At 50.2% G+C, this 20,223-nt stretch overlaps 1 protein-coding gene and 1 long non-coding RNA gene across 5 annotated transcripts in view; one reads left to right on the top strand and one right to left on the bottom strand.

Annotated features, from left to right (window-relative positions):
* LOC135407446 (uncharacterized) overlaps window positions 1–20,223 on the bottom strand; it is a 274,027-nt gene that overhangs the window by 222,010 nt on the left and 31,794 nt on the right. The window lies entirely within an intron of this gene.
* Window positions 18,229–20,223, top strand: part of ZCCHC7 (zinc finger CCHC-type containing 7) — an 86,513-nt gene continuing 84,518 nt past the window's right edge. For 2 of the 4 annotated variants that reach the window (XM_064642476.1, XM_064642477.1), the window contains exons 1-2: window positions 18,243–18,345; window positions 18,961–19,097. The gene's annotated coding sequence lies outside the window, so the exon portion shown is untranslated. Of the gene's footprint in view, window positions 18,382–18,960; window positions 19,098–20,223 lie in introns of all 4 variants that reach the window. The other 2 variants (XM_064642478.1, XM_064642479.1) reach the window with 2 other exon arrangements.

Raw genomic sequence — 20,223 nt, 5'->3', positions numbered from 1 at the left:
CTCCCTGTCTCTGGTCTCCCACCCCTGTTGACAGCCAAAGCTCTCCCTCTGGGAAGTTCTGCTGCACAGCACTGCATCACAGGACAATGTTCTGCCTAACACCAGGCTGAAAAAAATGCCTGTTGCCCAACAAGGAAAAAAAATTTAAAACAACACAGGAAAGTCTCACCACACTTACTACCTAAACTTTAACAGTGATTTTACTTTAAAAAGTCAGGAAGATATCTTTCATGTCAAGAATTGACTCCCTCTCTTTGCTTCTGCAGCATTTCTCTCACCTGCCACTGAGCCATTAGCCTCTCACACACTGCCATGCAATAAAACGAAGGACTTTTTTCCTCTGGGAATGCTCCTGGGCACTGTTTCAATCCACTGGGCTTTGAAGAACACCCAAAGCAGTAACAGCAGCCTCCAGAGGGACCAAATCCTGCATGGCAGTGGCATTGCTCATCCCTTCACCTCTGTCTCTTGCAAAGCTGTGTGCTTCCCCCCCCATGGCACACAATGTGGCTGCTCCCCCGTGCCACACACACAGACACAGGAATGGTGCATGCACAGAATCCATCCCACAGAGGGGCCACAAGAGGATGGTGCATTGCAGGATGTGCAGGGTGTGAGACACTTGTGTTGGTCCTGCTACCTACAGTGACAAGTCAGGGTGTTTTCAGTCCTTGAGTTCCTTTGAGAGTAATTACTGCACAAGATTGTTTTTCTCTTCTCCTTATGTATTTTTGATGTAATTTCTCCTTTTTATTTGCACTCACTCTGATTCTGCAGGGGCACAGGCAGTGTTTGGAGCAGATGACAAAGAACTCTGCTCTTTATCATCACACCTCTGATGGTCATTAGCTGGGAACTTTAAGAACAATGCAGAAATCTATTTCATTAACTCCAGATTCTGCTTACCTCCAATTATACAGCTGTATGAAAATTACCAAGTGTGAAATACAAAAACGTTGTCTTGTAATTGAAACCTCTTTTTTAGGTAAATTTTGAAATCAATAAAAGGAAAATTAAAATGGAGCAGCTTGATAACACTCACCCTGTTTGCTCAATATGTAGCTATAACCATCATGAAAAGCCATTTGCCTCATGGTATGTTCTGGAGGAAGGAAAACCAAACTGAGCTGAAGAGGCACTTTGGATAAGGGCCTGGTGTAACAGGACAAGGGGAAATGGCACCACACTGGCAAAGGGCAAGGTTAGATTGGATATTAGGAAGAAATTCTTCCCTGTGAGAGTGGTGAGGCCATGGCACAGGTTACCCAGAGAAGCTGTGGCTGCCTCTCCCTTGAAGTGTTCAAGGCCAAGTTGGACTGGACTTGAAGCAACCTGGTCTGGTGGAAGGTGTGCCTGCCCATGGTACAGGGGTGGAACTATATGGTTTTTAGGTCCCTCCCAACCCAAATTGTTTTATGATTCCACGATGCTCCCTGGGGAGCACTGTGTCTTTGCCCACTTAGCAGCTCAAACAGGAAGAAAAGATGCAATTTCCAACATGTTTCAGTCCCTCTCTTTCTCAGTCTCAGAGATTTGTTTGAGCTGTGGCTCCAGGGATGAAACTGTGTCCAAAAGAATGCCCAGGTGTGTGGGTTCAGGGGATAACCCTCCTCTTTCAAGGGATAGGCTCTTGTTCCCATGGCTTATGGCAGCCTCCAGCACAACAGAGACCGTGAAGACAAAGCCTCGTATTTACCGTCACTAAAGCGGAACAAAACATTCTTTAGGGGAATTTCCTCACTACTTTTACAGCTCAGCTGTGATATTTGCTTCACTCATTAGTGCTGCTATTTCAGTATTGTCTCTATTTCTTGTTCTGTAGGACATGCGTTATTTTGAGTATTGCAACCAGTTTTGGGGGAGTTTTTCAGAAATTTTGCAGCAAGGCACATGGGACATCATTAAACCCTTGTTTCCTCAGGGACAATGCTAGTTGCCTAGCTGGGAGACCCCTCTGGAAATTCAAGGTGTGACAAATATCTTGCTGTCTGACATGGCTGCCTTTTTCTGTTCCCCTCCCTGCCTTTAGGAGTCTCTAAAGAAACCATCCAAAGAAACCACAGTCCAGCCTCACCCACAGCACAGGACAGATGGAGCTTGTCACCATGGTGTAGGAAAGTGTACTGGTCTGGTCAGGAGGGCTGTGAGCCCAGCTGAGTCTGTGCTGAGCAGCCTGGCATGGATGACCTGAGGGTACTTCCCCCATCTCTCTGTTTCACTGTCTGGCCCAGCAGAGAGAACACCACCTGTGCTACGACAGTGGCACTCTCCAAAGGAAGGTCTGTCCAAGCCTGAGAAGGGAAGTATGGTTGTACCAGGTGGACAGTAAAGGAAACTACAGGGAAAAGAAAGGAAAACCGTCTCTTGCTAGGGAAAGACAGCCTTGGTGGGTATTTGGGGTGGAGGGCAGGGCTTGACATGAGCAAAGATCTGCCAGGTCTATGTGATTAGGGCAAAAAGACCCCACCATAAACTGGGTGATGATCTGTGGAAACTCTCCACTGCTGTTACTTTACCCTTTTACGTCAAATTTTTACCCACTTTTTGCTAAAAGCTCCACCACTTGAGTTCCTGTGAGGCTTCTTGGCCTGCCAGCTCTTCATGGAGAGAGCAACACATTTCACACAGTCTGTGGGACTGCAGAGGAGAAGCTGCAAGAGGTAGTTTCTGGCTCTTGCTCACAGTGAGTAAGGGGGCTCCATGTTAAAAGGAAAAACTAGTAGTTTTGCTAACTACGTAATCCTGTGGCTGGTGACTCGACAGCTCTGGCTGCTGAGGGTTGTCTCTACTGCTTTATCCACAGGAGTTCCACTTAGGCACAGCAGGAATTTCAATGACTGCCATGACTAGGGATTTCAGGACGGAATGCAGGCATCCTAAAAGATAGCCCCAGCCCAGACTGTCTGTGCCTGTTCCTTGCACCAGTCAGCCCCTAGACTGTCACTGCCTGATCATTATGAGAAGAGTGGACGTGTCACCCACCCTGTCCACTCTCATGGCCTCACCAGCAAGGACATTACATGCTCCAGAGAGAGAGAATATGAGTGGGACAGCTTGCTCTTCCTTTCCCCCCCAACTCACTCAAACCCACACTCCCTAACAAGCTAAGGTCATTAGTGCCACAGGAATTTGGCCACAGCCTGGCTCCCCAGCACTCCAGCAGCCATGCAAGCTTCTCCACTAAAGACACCTTACAGAAACACTTCTTCTCTTGTTCCTAATACTGTGTTGTAGTTGGTTTGTTGTCTTTTTTTCCAAAAGAATACCACTAGTGGGCTTCCTCCACCCATCCAAGCATTCTTAAGAAGCAGTCACAGTGAGACAGCAGACTTGGAATACAGATCCTTGCCCCATACAGGTAGGCCACCCAGATCTCATACTAATCAATTATATCAACATGATGAATCCTGCCTTGCAGATGGATGAAATTTAATCTAACAACTTCATCTGCTCCAGTTTAATACTGTTGATTTAAAATATAAAAGTCTAACTGTGTACTGCGGTCTTTAATCCAACATTCGGGGCGGAGGCCTGAAATTTTAAAACCACACACTAAAAAAAGAAAGGCTTTTCTACTTGCTGTATTTGCTACCTGAATATTGAAAATGATTTTAAAAACAGAGCTGTATATCAGATATAATTTGAAGTAATGAGTGTATTTTTCTAATTTTCCCAATGTTAACCTAACAATCCATTTCCAATATCATGCATAATAATTAATTTGTTTTCTGTATGGTAATAAGATTAACAACTTCACATTTACATGGGGTACAGAGTTATGTTCAAATAAAATAAGTTCTAATGAGAAAAATTGAAAGTGGCAGCAAATCAATATTTCACTCAGCAGCCCAGGCTTATGTGTGTTTGTCTATCTTTCCTGTATGTATTTTTGTCAAAGTTCCACTGTAAACAAGATAATTTCTTTCATGTTGGGTTAGCCTGAGTAAACATGTTTAATGAACAACAAATACATTGTAAACATTGAAATAAATCTAAATACCTCAGAAAACATCCAGGAAACTATAGGGTGCTTCAACAGACACAGTATGCTAAAAACGATGCTGCACTGCTTGGACTCCCCACACAGAGCAAGCTGACATCAGGCATGCTGCGATTTCAAACTGATTCTTAAATGCTTTATTTTAAAAGATCCATAGAACACACACACATCTATCAAACAAGCTTCTTTTTGTCCATCAGACTGGGAAATTTGCCTTCTTTTCTGTGAAATATTGAAGCAGCAGCAGAAGTCAATGAGTTCTAACTAAGTAGAACAAAGATTAGAAAGATTTCTACTTTTTTCTAGAAATGGATATTCATAGAAGAGCCCGTGCTCCAATACTTTGCAGTGACTGTCTGAACCTAAATCTCCAGGATTTACCTAACAGTCCTTTTTCCAGGACTACCACTTAAGCCCACACCTCTCAGACACTGCAATAACAAGGTGACGAACACATTTCTGCACAACATATGAGTGAGTCATTTTCCTTGAGCATTTATGTGCGAACACTGAAGGCACCCAGTGGCATGGAAGGAGCCAGGGGTCTCCACCACCTTTCACACCTGAGGAAGCCAAGGTACTGGCCACTGTGATATGGGTCAGGAGGCACCTGTAAATCTCATGCATAAACGACACCCCCTATTACCAGGCAAAGCCCCAACACCTTCCTGAGGCAGGTGTGATGAAGCAGGGCCAGGCCTCCTGACAGAGCATCTCCAGCACAGCTCTGAGCCTGGTCCAGCCTGAACTGCTGGCTGGAGAGCAGTGAAAACGAAGCAGCTATTAATAGTTTGTTTGTATAGTTTCTGGTACATATGTTTCCTCATCTAATTATAGGTGATTCAAGGTTCACTGCCCAACTGAGCACAGCCATCTCTTCCTACAAGATCTTCAGTTGCTGACACCTTCACCAGACTGTAAGACTTTAGGCCAGAATTTTCCACACCATGTATATGACTCAGACTATGGGTTTGCCTTTTAAGGTTTCTGTATCTTTTTGTGTTTGTTTGTTTCAGAAAAAGCTTTGATTAAATGTAATTTTTTTCTCAAGGGTATAACAATCACAGAATCACAGAACATCCTAAGTTGGAAGGGACCCACAAGGATCATCAAAGTCCAGCTCCTGACAATCGTTGCTGTAGTCCTACCACCACTTTTTTCAGAATTATTTTGCTTCACAGCAGTACTCTTACCATTTTTGCGATGAGAACTTCACATTTTTGGGGCTACAGGACTCCTCTAGGTGACACACCTACCTTTCCCCTTAGAAAGCCATACATGTTTGAGGACACTGCAAACTGCTTGTTCCCATATGATACGCAAACATCAGGAAACTGGCTGCTCAGACTGTCTCCTACTTCTGCCTGGCCCAGCTGTGTGTTGTCTTCACAAGGTCAGTATGGAGTGTGTTTCAGCCCGATCTGAACAAGGCATTCTGGGAAAGCCTTGCTCTTTAGCCTTGCCTTCAGCTTCTCAGGGAAGGAAGCGAGGTTTAGCAGGCCATCAGAATTTGGGTCCTTTCCAGGATGTGGGACTGTCATGTTCTGAAGACACGGTTAAGCCTGTCTGCCCACTGACAAGTAGCCAGTCTGTCTCTCTCCATCACACGAGTGGCCTAAGATGTTTTCAGAGACATTTCTTGTCTACTAAATGTGGGGAATTCAACTACACAGACACATTATTTGCTTCCTCCAGCTGCTCCTAGAATCATAAAATCACTTAGGTTGTAAAAGGGAACTGAACAGAGACAACCCCTTCCCATCACCTTGCTCCAGCAGCGCCATGTGAAACCCTTCCCCCTGTGCTCTTCTGGACCACTGTGCTCCTAGGGACATGCAGTACCTGGACAGGCTTTGTTACTTTGAAGAGATCAGCAATTTTTGCTAATTCCATTGTTGAAACAAGTAGCAGCTCAAGTGGATTCTCAACAGGATGTTGAGCTAGGTATTTACTACTTATGTCTGCAATGGAATTAGCTAAAATTGCAATGTTTAAAAACATCCTCACTTACACCATCATGACCACAACATTCTTGTGCTGGTATCACATCAGCTCAGGAGTGGTGGCAGCCCTGTGCCCCCAGTACCTCCCACCAGCACAGCATACGTCATGGGCTGCCTTCCCATTGCCCTGGCAAAGGGCAGAGAGCTTTGCCTCCCCAGCCACATGCTGCCCTGAGCAGCTGCCTGCTTTGCCTAGACTTAATATGTCCCTTCACAGGAGACATGGTGCTCTGCTCCCACAGCCTCCCCAGGGATGTGCCCCTCCAGTCTCTACAGCAGAGGCTCCAAGGCAGCCATGACCAGACACAGCACAGACCAGGTCTCATGTGGATGTGTCACTGCCCCAGAAGGCTCCTCTATGCCCAGAAAACATGCTTGTATGCCAGGTTTTCATGTTCATAATCAGCACAGACACTGGGAATCCAGAGATCTTCGGTGACAAGAGTCAGAGACCGTGTCCAAATAGTGGCGTCTCGACATGAGACCATGGACTGTCCCTCCCACAGCTCTGTGCTGACAGGCAGGAGCTCTCCTGGAAGGTGTCTCCATAGGCTAAGGGAGGGGGAATGAAGCCAGGCTAAGATTGACTGGACACTGTTAACTACACAATTCCTGCTCCATTTTTCCTCCAGAAGGAAAAAGCGAAGGAAGAAGCAGTGAGCTGTGTGGTGGTCTTGTGGTTAATGTTGCTGCATCTGTCCCAGTAGCTGTTGGCGTTGTCAGTGCACCAGCTGTCACACTCAGATGTGGCGTGGCTTGGGCTTCTTTGGGTGGTTTTGCCCCTGCACTGGCTGCACTGCCTGTGTTACCCCTATTTATTGCAAATCTTGCACAAGACACCTGGGGCCTGGTCCTGTCCCCAGCCAGCCACCCCCAAAGGCCATTCAAATCAACCATGGCTTCACAAATGCCCAAGGAAATGATGGCCAAGTTCCCCAGGGGGTTGGGGCTTATGTGCCACGGGCTGTGCCACACCTGGTGTACAAGTTTCGAGCTGGCTTCCCGCCAAGTCCCCCGAAACTCGACAACAAGGACCCGCCTCCCAGAGAGGGAAAAGGAAAAAAAAACCAAGCAGCCAAAGTTATAGCAAATATATATATATATATATATTTTACATATAAGACAGATACACAAAGGGAGAATACCACACACCGGGGGGGGGGGGAGGGGGGGGAAAGGGAGAAGGACAAAAAAGGGGCAAGGACCGAACAAGTCAAACAGCCAGCCGAAGGCAAACTAGCAAAAATCTCACCACTTCCCTTTGAACAGGCAGGATGGCCAGACACGGTCCCAGGCTCTCCCCTCACGCGTGGCAGATAACGGCAGTCACTGTGCGCCTCAGCTCCAGATAAGCCCGACCGAAACAGGGACCCACCGTTCTCGAACCTCGCCGGAGAGAAAGAGAGCGAACTCTCTTATCAATGCCTTATTTATACCCTAGGTTACGTAAAGGAATAGCATGGAATACTTCCTTGGTCACCTTCCTAGTTCCTTCCTGGTTACAAGCTGGTTTCCAGGAAGGCCTGGACTGAAACCATCACACCTGGGTAAAGGGGGTTTGCACAGGTGTCCCAGCCTGAGCTGCTGTTCCACCTGGGAGTGGTCAGTCCTGAACATCCACAGAAATGGTATTGGGAGCAAGGAGAACCTGAGAGCTCACTTTGCCCTCACAAACTCTCTGCATCGATCTTCTGGTCTGCCCATCCTTGGAACGAGAGGAGCAGCTCTCTGGTGGGATCTTCTTCCCGTGAACAAGCAACACAAAATACGGTGCAGAGAGCAGGTTGTGGAGTTGCACGGATCAGGCACATGCCTTACATCCCTAGCCTGAGAAGAGTGTGTGTCATAGGTCTGAAAAAGAGATGTTGGAATTTTTTCCCGATGTCTCCCCCTCCACCTGTTTCTTCCGGGATGGGGTGGGGGGAGCAGGGGCAGGCGGAGCGCTCTTGGGAAACGGGGTTTCCGCGGGGAGAGAGGGGGGAGTGCTTTGTTCGGGGACTGTTGGGTTTGGTCCGCGGACGGGACAGAGTGGGGAGCCCAATTTCGGCCACCTCCTTTCCTTCTCCTGAGAGGAAGTTTGGTTTTTTTCCCCCACGAGACACCTCGCAGAGGACGAGATGACAGAGAGAGAGAGACTGGCCCATCTCAGAGCGAGGTATTCAGTTTTCGGGACTGCCTGTGGGAGAAAGGACTTCTTCATCCCTGGCTGCAATGCCATCGGCTGCTGACTGCTGCGGGCACACGTGGCTGCGAGCGGCTGCTGAACTGCCGCGACAGTCGTGCCTTCCGTCCCTGCTCCTCCCTTCTCCCCCCCGGGGAATCAGGGCTTTGTTTTGTTTCTTCTGAAAGTTTTTGATTGCACCATTTGTAGTTTAATCAGATTTCTTTAATAAAAAGCTGGGGTTTTTTCCTTTTCCACACTTCCACCCGAAGTTTCTTAATTTCTACATTGTAATCTTGTTAAACTAAGCCAGTATGTTTCCCTCCCTGGGTGCTGCCTGATAAGGTCTGGGTGTTCTGAAGGACCCCCAACTTGCAACCTCTACATCACCACCCCTCTGATTACTGCCATCCCTCGGCAGAGGCTCCAGCACCCACCAAGGATGGGAGGGCTGGTCAGGGTCCATCCTCTCACAGCTGCAGCTCCTGGCTTAGGCAGTGTCCAGTGCCACATCTCCAGCTGGCATAGACTGACTCTGCTCCAGATCTGTGCTAATACCCTTGTTTACATATGGCCTGATACACTCTTAATGCTAACAAGTAAATACAGGCCTGCAGTTAGATGTACTACACAATTACACTTGCAAAATAAGAAGGAAAAATAAGCTAGTATTAAACACTGATATGCACATTTTTTTCAAGCACAAGTGACATGTGACAATGTGGATTTGCCTTCTGAGATGTCAGAGTTTAATGAAGTAGGAGAAATCCTGAGGAGAGTAGCACAGGACCTAGATTTCTCCTTATGAGGATTAACTTCATACCCCTGTTTAGGAGAACAACCATTTTCTGCAGCTATCCAGGTTATACAGCTCGGGATAGCCTTTTACCATCACTGCTGTATTATTTTCTCCTTTATTGGCCTGCTCCTGTCGATAGGGCACATATTCATACTTGGACCTGCAGCCCCATGGGTCACAAGGCTCCGAGGTCCTGGCAGTGACAGCCCCCCGCATGCATAAGGTCCAGCCTGTCCTTCTTTCTCAAACAAAACATTTTGCACTGACATCTATGTGTTTTTCTGGACCTAGTGAAGAAGACCTGCAGCCTTGTGGGGTGCAGTAGAGGGGAACATGTGGCTATACAGTGGATCACTGTAACACATGCTCACAGTGAAAGGCTGTCCTGCTTGTGCTTCCTGGACCAAACATGCAAGACAGTGATTTTGCTGAAGCCTCAGGGCATCTGCCTAAGCATTGCTGAAACTACTTGGCTTTGGTTCATTTCCCAGAAGACACTCATTTAGATATTTCATATTAGAATGTCTTCAACAGCAGAGTGGAGGTGCTGCACACAGATCATCTTCCCCTGCTCCCAACACACCTGAAGTTAGGTACCCCCAGAAGTGCAACATCTGCTCAAAGGGCTCCATGGCTGCACACAGCCCAGTGCACTGCACAGACCTGACAGGAGTCATCTGGCTGGAAATCTGGTTGTTGCATTTCATAGTTAGACTGATGCTCGGGCAAGGAGCTGAGTAGAGTGGGTAGGAAGAGAAACACATTCATTCTGGGGGGAGAAGTGGCTTTTCTGGGGCAACTCCTCTTCAGGCTTCCATGAAACTTCCCTCAGAAGTCCCTGCTCAACCCTTAACTTCAGTCTCCTACAGAAAGTGGAAAATGTTCCATCACTTCCAAATAAACGGGTGAGCCATGGCGGGTGGTATGCACCTACCAGTGGTGAACACCCCAGGCTGAAGGTGCTTGTCTGTCAGCACAAGAGACCACAGCAGACTTTCTGCTGACCGTGACAGACTTTGGATAGTGGTTGCAGACAGTGTCAGAGCCCATGAACTAGAGCCCCTGTGCTGACCACGTGGTAAGCTGTCTCAGCAGTTGCACTCCCTGCCATCAGCCATTTCTTTGCAAAGGTGGGAATTTAGGAGCACAGTAATGGCCACTTCATAAAGCAATCTCAAAACTTTTCTAACATTGTGTTGTGGCTGTGGCTTGAATGCTCTTTCCAAATTTGCTCTTTAACTGTCCCCAGGAGCAAGATCTGTGCTGAAAACCAAGCCCAACTGCCATTGTAATTATTCATACTAGTGAATTATTAGTAAGAATGTCATCAGTTAGAAATTTCTCCAATAACTAAAGGAACAAAGTCTGCAGCTCTTTTCCCCATATCCCTATCTGCCTCTCTCACCCTATTAAACTCAGTTTCCTCCATTACATCTCCTCTGGCTTTCTGTGCAATCTCCTCTTCTCTTCAACTCTCACGTCCCAAGCAGTGATCATTTCACAGTTCCTGCTTCCCCAGCACACCCGACCCATCCTCAGCCCTGCTAACAGCATTGCACAGGAGGCAGCCTGTGGTCTGGCTGGTCCCAGGCTGCCTCCAAGGCAGGAGGCCACACAGACACTTCCTGACCCCATTTTGGAGCCCTGTGACCAGTGAGGACACGAGCCTGCCTCTCTCTTCTCTGCATAGATGTTGTTTTTCATGAAAAGCTTGTGAACAAAATTCCTCTCAAGTTCCTCACCTCTCTGGTGCATTTGACTGGAGCTGGTGATCTATACAGCACAAGCTTCTGGTGGGGTGGAGAGCAGGACAAGGAAGAGGAGCAGGCAAGCACTGATGACTCAGTTCCATAACTCATTCTTTAGGGAAATCCAGCTAAAAACAGTTTGTGGGTTGTTTCCAGGTTTATGTGAAGAGAAGTCAGACCTTTGGCTCCTCTCCTAATTTGACTGCAAACTGGAATACTGGGTGAGCAGGCGGGATGCTCCTATTACCCTGCTAAAGCTCATGGGCTCTTGACACACTCCCAGGCACAGAGAGCAGAGATCCAGGATATAGTTCTGCACAGCCTTAAAGACCGTTTAGACAACCTCTTGGAACTCCAGTAGGAAAGTTTATTGTGCAGATGCTGAACATCCTCCTGCTCCAACATTCTGTCTATCAGAGATTGGGGTCACAGGACAATTCAGGCTGGAAGGGACCTCAGGAACTCTCTAGACAACCCTCTGCTCACAGTGGAGCCAGCTATGAGACCAGACCAGGACACTGGGCTTTACCCAGCCTGGCCTCAGGAGCTCCCAGTGACAGAGACTGCACCATACAGGTCTCATTTTGCACCAATATTGACTGCTGATGCAGTGCAAATCCTTGAGACGTGGTCTAAGAGCAGAGGGTGGAACAGCTGATTTGCTTCCAAGCAGGTGACTTTCCTGCTCTTCCTTATGTATTTGTGATCAAACCAACCAAATCAAGCAATCTGGAATCCTGGGTGGATCCTCTGTCGTGCCCTTCCTCTTCTCTCTCCATATACATTATGTTTAGGCACAGTCATCCTCCCAGAAGACTGCCATACTTACATCACAATTAACGCAGAATAACAAACTTGTAAACTCTGAGCAGATTTGATTTGGAACATGTTGACGTATTTGGCACCAGAAACTGGGTCACTGATTATATTCCCTCTATGCATCTGGTACTTGTTGTTCACTTTCTGCTGCCATGCCAGGAACACAGGTGCTAAAGACTGAACACTATCGCTCTGGATTTAGGAGTCTATACTGCATTTGGTGCACAATGTCTTAAACTTATCTTTCACCTTCTGATAATGCTATTAGGCAGAATTATTCCTTTTTCAGGTTGTGCCTTTTCCCAATAACCCCTCAAAAGGAATGAAATCTTCCAAACAGATCCATGAATAGGCTAGAGGATGAAACAGGGAATTTAATCATAATGCTTGTGCATGGCTTTCAGACTGACATCTGTACATTAAGAATATGTAAAAATACCAATTTCATGCTCTGACAGCTTATTCCGCATTGATGGGGGATAATGGGGATAATGCCATGGGAATGCCAAATGTCAAAGCATTACATAATGCAAAGCATTCACACACTGTCTCCTGGGCCATCACTGGTGGCTCCTTAAGGGAAATTTTCCAGCAAAAGGAGTTAAATAGAGACTGGAAGCTGCCAAAAGAAAATGGAAATCACGAAGTCAGAGCTAAGAACTACTGGCAATGCAGCATCAAGTCTTTGAGTATGTAGTCTTTGCTAGCTCTGAACTATCCTTTTGCTTCTGTCAAAGAGGAAATTCCCATTTCAGAAGCTGCAGAGAGGCCAAAATGGTTTCCAATGGAGAACCTGAACATTCTTCCCACCATTATCCTCTTTTAAATAACTTATTTCTGGAAATTGTGGATGGCCAGAAGGGCAGATTCTCCCCTTGATCACAGAACCCTCAGCCCAGGGACAGCAGCAGAAGTGGTGTTCTCTAGCAGTGGCTGTCTCAGGGGCAAGGGGAGTAAATGGGAAGCTATCTCCTCCCTTCAGTGGAGAAGGGATGTTGCAGGTTTTGCCCTTAAAATGCTGAGGGTTCTCAGCTGATGGAATTTGGAGAGAGGCAAAACACTGTTCCAATTATTTTGCTTATTTAGTGAGAAAATTAGGGTGATCAAGGAAAGGAAATATGGTCTATATGGGAAAAAGAAAATAGGTTCAATATGTTGTAAAATCCATTCTGTCCTTCAGCAACCATGCCCTACCAAACAGCACCAGCAGCACTTGGATCTAGAGCCTGGGCAGTTATCTGTTCTGCCAGAGAAGGCAGGTGAGCACAAAGGACACACTTCAGTGTCATCACTGCACAGCATCCCTCAGTGCCTAACCTACACCTCCATCACCCTACACAGACACTCCATGCAGCTCCCTTATGCAGCTCCGTCTTTCCCCTCCTTTCGCCATCTCCCTCTGCTTTCCAGCTGCTTCTCACTCCCTGTGGCTTTTTCCCAGGTTTCTATCTGTCAGTGCCTCTGGGCCTCTGCCCTGTCTCACCCTGGTTCTTCCCACTGTCAGCCTTTGTGGCTTCAACTTCATGGCATCCTTCCCTTCCCTCAACCCGTGCCCCCCACTCCCCACATGCTCTTCTGGTCCTCCACAGACTTGAGCGGCTGAAACTGTAATTAACAAGCTTTGAAGCACTGTAGAGCTGGCTCTAAGGAGCTGAATAATTACACTCCCTTCCCTCTCCCGCTGCTCGGTTTGAAGCAGCAAAGTGGAGCACTGGGAAGAGGAGGAGTGGATCAGGTGGGGGGTGAGAATTTAATTAACTTCTGAAGTGCTCCTGTCCCTGCCGCGGACAGCTGAGGATGATGATGGGCTGGGGCTCAGGAGGTTGCATAGGTCCAAACATGGTGTGATGACCAATGTCCCCATGGTCTGTGCCCAGACCCGGTGGCTCTGGGTTCAGCACTGGCGATTATTTTTAAGTCATTTCAGTGGAAGTCTGTTGAAAGTGCCATTCATGTGACCTAGGCAATTCAGTTTGCTGATGCTGAAACGAGAGTAAAGGTGGGAAAATGGCAGCTGCAGTGGCAAATGTCAGCCACCTCTTCTGTCCCGGTTCAGTTGTTCCTCATCTCATCACCCACCTCTGTGCAGCCTCTTGCTGCCTCCTTGCCCAGCATTTCCTGAACCGTTTCAGCCCTTCTGCAGCTGCCACCCCTCCAGTTCCATGTGAGGCCAGTGCAGAGGATGCTGCCTGATCCTGCCTGGCACAGTGGGGCAGGTCCACTTTTGAGCTTCAAGGAGAAAGAGTGGTTCCTCATATCAAAGTTTACTTATTTTACTGGATCAGGACAGACAAGAAAGGTGTTCACATGCCCAGACACACAACACAAAAAACCACCATCAGTTACAGCTTCTAGATGAAAACAGTGTGATTGTCAGGAAACAGCCTGTGAAGGTCAGAGGAGCTTCCCTGGGCACAGGTAACCAGAAGCAGTTACAGGCCACCTCATTCCACAAGTACAGAGAAAAACACAGTTTGACAAGATTGCTAAGTTAGGCTCTTAAAAAGAAAGAGATCATTGCCTGCACACATTTAGTTGACCTACTTGCATGCCTACATCCTTCAATCACATCCTCATGTTGTTCCACAGTAGAAGAATCATCACACAATGTTTCCACCATGGCTGGGACTCCTGTGACTTTTCTTAGTGACACTCTTGGACAGCGTGGATCCTTCCAGCTGTGAATTCTCCAAGGAAAGCCAGATGAAGCTGCAGGAAAGCTCTTGAAGGCCATTTCACCTCACAGGGTTGGCATCTTGCAAAGTTAGGGGTAACAGGAGCCAGCACCCTGACACAGACATTTTATTAATGTGTAATGCTGCTGAGGCTTGTTCTAGATTCTTTCGTGCTGTTTCCTTCAGCACTCAGAAACACACTTTAGAAAGGAGCAAAGGGTCCTTTCAGGGTCCTTTCTGATGGCTACCCATCCTAGCAACAGAGCCCCCGAGGCCCCCTCGGTGCTGGGAGAACTGAGGAGCCTGAAGACCCCTCTGGTAAGCAGCACCAGGTTCACAGAAAGGCTGTGCATTCTGGGGTGCCACCTGCCGGCACCGGGACCCCAAACTCACAGGTTACATCTCGGGGAAATTTCCCTCTTCCTTCCTTTTTTTTTTAACCACGGACAGGTTGCGGTGGAAGAACAACGATCTTCACCGGACTCCTGCAGGGCTGCAGGAGACCGAGACTGTCCCCAGGCAGTTGAAGCTGCTGCAAAGCCCCCTGTCCCTGCAACCCACACAGAGCTCCCCCCGGGCTCCCGCGGGCCCTTTCGTTCTTGCTGGGTTTGTGCAGCCATTTGGCCTCCCTGCACAGGGAAGGCAGGCAGGGAGAGGAAGGGCACTGTAGGGCTGCCAGGCAGCGTCGACGGGCGTGGAGAATGGATGCTCCTTCCCTTGCACTGGCACTGGCACTTTTGGTGGGTCTGGGCAAACGGCAGCGGGAAGATGGTACCGTGGCGGCCAGAACACCTCCGACTCCTCCCGCGCCCTTCCGCAGGGCAGCCCGCTGCCTGGAGCCGAGTGCGGAGGGTGCCGGTGCCGCAGGCACAGCTTCGGCAGCCTGGGCTGCGCCGCGCTGTCCTCGCAAAAGGCACTTGGAGCGTACGGTGTCAGGTCGGCAGGAGAGAGGGTTGTTCTCAACCCCACTGCTCCCCGCAGCCATGGGGCCCGGTTCTGGGATGCAGGAAGGTGCCTTCTGCCACCTCGAACAGGTCAGAAAACTGTGGGGTGTGGAGGAAGAGGGGGTGTTCTCCGGGGACGGAGTGCAGCCCCCCCAGCTGAGCTGAGCACAGCCAGGGATGTGGCTCACTACCCGCAGGAGGATGCCACCGCTTCGCCTTTCTCGTGTGAGCACCAGAACCTCAGGCTCTGTGCCGAGCTCCTCTCTCACGAGTGAGTCACCAGAGCACCAAAGATGGGATATTTAGGGGAGGAGGGGAGCAGTTTGGGCTGGACTCAGGTGCGTGGCAGGTAGAGCTTATCACTCCTCTCGAGAAACGGCTCTCAGAAGCAAAGGCAGCAGCAGGACTCAACTGGCTTGAGAAAGAGAGGATTGCAAGGGAGAAAACGTCGGTAGCTGAGGATCACACCTGAGCCACTCTGCATGGTACGCAGGCACCTCCGCCTGCTCCTGTGCAGCAGCAAAGCGCCCTGCGGCACGGCTGGGCTGCAGCGCTGCCGCTCCCTCCCCGGGCGGATCAGTTGGTGTCCCTGGAGATGCAGCGGCTCCGGGCAGTGTGGAAGATCAGGAGTCCCTGGGACAGGTGACCCGCGCAGGACGCCTCAGGGGAGACGTTGACTTTCTGCCATGACGCCACCAAAAAAACCACTTCCTTTCAAGGGCAAATATGGCAAGAATGAGTTCTTGCAAGTGTAAAATACCGCTGTAGTCAGTGTTAAATCCAAACGCTCTAATCCTTCTTCTGCTGTTTTTATACACAAAAATTTTGTTTCTTGGAAATGCTCTGAGGAAAGGTACCTGACCTTCCCCAGACATGTGTTTTACACCATTTCAGTAGCTCCCTGGCAGGGGCTGATGGGGCAGGGCCTACTGGCTACTGCTCACCTCACCACTCCAGCAAGCAGCAGGGCAGCCCCAATGGTGGGCCTCAGGCACCTGCCTGGGGACAGGGACAGGCAAAGGCCATGGCAGCGTGGCAGACTGAAGAGAGGTGTCAGGGTCAGGAATTTGGGGAACTAGGGTCAGACACAGCCCCGGGTCCAGGCAGTCCATGAGTATCTTCAGGGTTCTGACAGTTGCATAACATTCTGCAGTTCCAGCTCATCTTTAATCATCTTAACAGCATATGTTTTACCACAATTATTTGTATGATATATTTGAGAAGGTTTTGTAACATCCGGAGGCATTGTTTTGAAAGGTGTCATAAGATCAGAGCAAAGTATCTGTGGCCAGTACCAGGCATCACAGCTATGCCAGGTTCTACTTGCTCTCTGCTAGAAGATAAAACCTTTCTTCTTGTTGGTCAGTTTTGCTCACTTCCTTCTGGACCCAGAGCCTAGAGGATCAAAGAAACACATCATTTCACCCTTCAAGAGGCACTTTTTCAGCCCACACATACACGCCTGTGCTAGTGTTCCCAGAGGCAAATCACAGGCTGTAATTACATGCCAGTAAAGTTGAAAATAGAGTACTAGCACTGCATTAAGGAAACCCCCGAAGTCTGAAATACCTACAAAAAATGAGATGGAAAATGAAAGCTCTGGGCTCAGCAGACACAGCAGCACACACGTGTTTGTCTGCACAGGCAGCCCCGCCAGCCTCGGGGGAGCACGGCAGAACAGAGGGGGAGCTCTGCAGCTGCAGGGAGACCAGGCACTGCTATCCCAGGTGCAGCCTCCCCCAGCTCCCTGCATCTTCTCACTCATCCCTGCTCACCTCTCCTGCTCCTTGGAGGCTCTGACTGACTCTGCTGCTACCTGCTGCAGCTCATTCCACCTGTTAAGATCACAAAGGCAGAAGCGCACCATGCACACCCCTATACGACACCATTTGGCAATATTAAATAAGATGTCTGTTTACCTGCATGAGGGGCCCTTTCTGATGCATGCACGTATTTACATGGAGGTCCCAGAGCTGGCTAGAGGAGCTGTGTGTGGAAGGACAGCAGCTGGAGGGAGGCAGTGCATCCCTGCTGCGCAGGCACATGTCAGCAAGGGCAGTCACCACTGATCATAAAGGTGGTTCCCAGCATCAGAGTGGTGTACCGGAGAGAATAGGACCTCTGGGAGCTCACTGGTAAGAGACAGTGAGTGCAGACATGTCTGTGCAGGGCCACTGGGAACACTGAGGCAGTCATGGCTGCTGGGCACACAGGTCCAGCCAGGACTTCCATGGTGTGTGTATGCCTGTATGTACCTGCATGTGCATGCACGTGTCCATATGATGCTCCCAGAGCTGGAGCACCTCTGCTATGAAGACAGGCTGAGATAGTTGGGGGTGTTCAGCCTAGAGAAGAGAAGGCTCTGGGGGATCTTAGAGTCCCTTCCAGCGCCTAAAGGGCCTCCAAAAATGCTGGAGAGGGACTTTGGACAAGGGCCTGGAGTGACAGGACAGGGGAGATGGCTTCCCACTGCCAGAGGGCAGGATTAGATGGGATATTGGGAAGAAATCCTTCCCTGTGAGGCCCTGGCACAGGTTGCCCAGAGAAGCTGTGGCTGCCCCCTCCCTGGAAGTGTCCAAGGCCAGGTTGGACGGGGCTTGTAGCAACCTCGTCTAGTGGAAGGTGTCCCTGCCCACGGCAGGGGGGTGGCACTGGAAGGGTTGTAAGGTCCCTTCCCACGCCGTCTCCTCCCGGATCACGCTGCCTGCGGTGCACGGCACGGCGCGGACTCAGTCCCCGCCGCACATGGAGCCGCGGTCCTGGCACAGGACCCGGGCAGCGGCTGGACTGTGCTGTCGGGCGAGGCGCAGACCAAACCCCGAGGCTTGCAGCACCCCTGGGAACCGCCATCCCCGAGCACCCAACCCTCGGCAAACTGTCCCCAAAGCCGCGCCCCCCAAACCACTCCCTGGGCGGGGCCGGAGCGCGGGGGCGGGGCCGGAGCGCGGGGGCGGGGCCGGAGCGCGGGGGCGGGGCCGGAGCGCGGGGGCGGGGCCGGAGCGCGGGGGCAGGGCGAGCGGGGGCGGAATGCAGGGGCGGGACCGGAATGCGTGGGCGGGGCCGGACGCACGTGGCCGGGGGCGGGGCCAGTGCGGGGCCACTTCCTGCTCGGCGGGTCCCGGCGCGGTCGGAACCGAGGGAATACGTCCCGGGTGAGTCCCGGCATCGGCACCGAGCGAGGGAGTCCCGGGACCGGGTGAGTCCCAGTACGGACTATCGGCACTGACACTGAGTGAGTCTTGGCAGTCAGTGAGTGCCGGTACCCGGCAGTGAGCACCGTCACGCTGGCCCCGCCACCGCCCGGTCCCCCGTCCGTCCCGATGGACCCGGGGCCCCGGCCCCGGGGCCCCCCACGCCTCAGCGGCCTCGGCTCAGGCCCTCCCCGCCGCTCTGGGCTGGCCAGGCGGCCTCTGCCCGGGCATGTATTTCTGGCGGCAGCGTGTCCCGGTGACTCCGGCGTGTCGCGGTCCCTCCGTCAGTCCCGGAAACGAGCCCCGGTTCCGAGCAGCCCCGGAGCTCCGCAGGAGGGGGTCGATACCCGCATGGCACGGCGTGTGCCCGGATCAGCGCCCCGCATCCTCCCTCGGCCGCTCCCGATGCTCGGGAGCGCATCCCCTCCCCCCGGAATCTCCATGCCTTTCCCTCGGGATCTCCATTCCTGATTTGTCCCGCCCACCAGATCAAATCCAGCCTTAGGATCCGAGGACCAGCAAGTCTCTGTTACTCTTAAACACAATTTGGAAAATGGCTGAAGGGAGAAAAATCTTCTTAAAGGATCGAAATAAACTTGGAATGTTTTGGTTTTTTCCAGCGTTCGAGTGTGGAAGAGATATTCCTCTGGTCTCTTGAAGGCATAGCTGTCACCTGACCTCTTCTCCAAAGCTTTTCCTCTCTATTTGCACTGCATTTAAAGAAAGTCCAGAACAGTCACGTCTCCTCAAACACACGGTAAATCGGCACAAGGATGGGGTTTGTTTCTCATGGTTTAGCCAAAGATCACCATTAGATCATGAAAAATGAGGGCAGGGGCCCCAGCCTGCCTCCCAGCACTTTTCAGTGTTCCACTATGAGGGCTTTTCTACTCCCCAGAGGCAGACGCAGGTGACTGGTGGCCGCACATCTCACCTGCAGCAGTGGAGGAGGGTTGTGCACAGGAAACAAGGGGTTGGCAAGGAGGGTTGAGATATGTGTACAGGAATGACATGAGAAGGACTGCCCTGGGCATCTTACTGCAAAGCCTTTCTGCAGGTATAGGACATCTCAGTGTCCAAACCATATTTGGGATTTTGACTGAGAGAGTCACTGCCTGCGCGCAGCTGGAAAACTGCTGTGGATGTTCTGATTAACTTGTTTGTGCCGTTCCTCCCTTCCCACTGCCTGGTGCTGCTGCCAGCTCCTGCTGCTGCATCAGGTGTGGGACATCAGGGTTTTAATGGGCCAGACAAAAAGTGCTGGCAAGCAGGGTTTGAAAAAGATTCCTGCCATTGCTAACTGCAGCCATTGGCAGTTTTGTTTGGAAATGGTTAAAAGGAGTTCAGATGTCTTTGAGTTTTTAATTTTAACATCATTAGGCCTTTACCTGAGCTGTCCTTACTTAGGGGCTACCAGAGAGGCAGTCAGGTGCTTTTGAGAAAGATTGTGCTCTGGGTTCACGTAGGAGTGGGATTCCTCTTAAAGGCATGGAGTTCTCCTGTGACCAGAGGTTTGAAGTTTGGGGTTTTTTTTAAAAGTTAGTCAGTTAAGTTCCAAAGTAGGATGTGTCAGTGTGTTGTTGCTCTTCCTGCAGCCTGTCTTACCTATCAAATCAGGTAAGACCGTGCAGCACCAATATTTTTTATGTGATTTTCACACTCAGACATGAGGGGTGTCTTTGTGATATTCCATTTGGTAGTGAGATAGATGTGGCACCTAAGGACATGGTCCGGTGGTGATCATGGCTGGGGGAATGGTGGGACTCAATGACCTTAGGGGTCTTTTCCAACCAAAATATTTCTGTGGAAAGAGATGATTGCCCATAGTCTTTGACTGGCAAAAGGGAATCTGAGTTCCAGTCAGGTCTTTCTCTGGATATCAG

The sequence above is a fragment of the Pseudopipra pipra genome, chromosome Z, assembly GCF_036250125.1.
Source record: "Pseudopipra pipra isolate bDixPip1 chromosome Z, bDixPip1.hap1, whole genome shotgun sequence".
NCBI lineage: Eukaryota > Metazoa > Chordata > Aves > Passeriformes > Pipridae > Pseudopipra > Pseudopipra pipra.
This window is presented reverse-complemented; position numbering and strand designations above follow the sequence as displayed.